The 862-nt window shown below is 43.7% G+C and overlaps 1 non-coding gene across 1 annotated transcript in view; it reads left to right on the plus strand.

Moving 5' to 3' along the window:
• The first annotated feature begins 113 nt into the window (after positions 1-113).
• Positions 114-862, plus strand: part of LOC112078984 (uncharacterized) — an 11,696-nt gene continuing 10,947 nt past the window's right edge. The window contains exons 1-2 of the transcript XR_011479005.1: positions 114-260; positions 433-582. This is a non-coding gene — a transcript (uncharacterized protein). The remainder of the gene's footprint in view (positions 261-432; positions 583-862) is intronic.

The raw sequence follows: 862 nt of genomic DNA on the forward strand, positions 1-862 counted from the left end.
CCCGAGGTAGCTTGATCCCATGAGATTAATAGCAAACAAACCTTGTTACTGTATTACTACAGGGGATGTTATAGTGCCCTATTTTCCCCCAGAGACTTTTCCCCCCTCTTGATATTTCATGTCCTATACCCTTTTCATCAATGTAGTCCACTTGATAAATGTCTGTTACTCAAACCTCTGATATATTTCTGCGATTAGGTCCTTCCCAGCACCAAAGATGCTTGCTTTGTTTCTGCAGTGGAGACTTTACAACAGATCAGGTAAGAGATGCTCCAGTGTGATATATCCCTCAGGCAACCTCCCAAATGGACCCTCATTCCCTTTATAGTTGAAGATATAGATATATTCTTGTATCTTGTATAATAACTATTTTCTAACTATTATTTTTAACTATTTTCTCTCTCTCATTGTTTGTTTGTTTACCTCTCGCAGCACCACCTTCACCCCGTCAGACAAGCTGCAGGTGATCCAGCGTACCTTTGAGGAGCTGACCCAGGAAGTACGAGCCCTGCTAGAGGGGAACTTCCTGTTGTCCATGGATGACCTCTTACCTCTCTTCCTCTACGTGGTGCTTAGAGCACGGTAAGGAGGAATTACTACTGTTACTACTGAGGACAGGAGGCATTACTACTGAGGACAGGAGGAATTACTACTGAGGACAGGAGGAATTACTACTGCTCTTCTCAAGTAGTAATGTCTCCTGTCCTCAGTAGTAATTCCTCCTGTCCTCAGTAGTAATGTCTCCTGTCCTCAGGTAGTAATGTCTCCTGTCCTCAGTAGTAATACCTCCTGTCCTCAGTAGTAATGTCTCCTGTCCTCAGTATAATGTTCTCCTGTCCCCAGTAGTAATGTCTCCTGTCCC

Source organism: Salvelinus sp. IW2-2015, unplaced genomic scaffold (genome assembly GCF_002910315.2).
Source record: "Salvelinus sp. IW2-2015 unplaced genomic scaffold, ASM291031v2 Un_scaffold6640, whole genome shotgun sequence".
In the NCBI taxonomy this organism is placed as follows: domain Eukaryota; kingdom Metazoa; phylum Chordata; class Actinopteri; order Salmoniformes; family Salmonidae; genus Salvelinus; species Salvelinus sp. IW2-2015.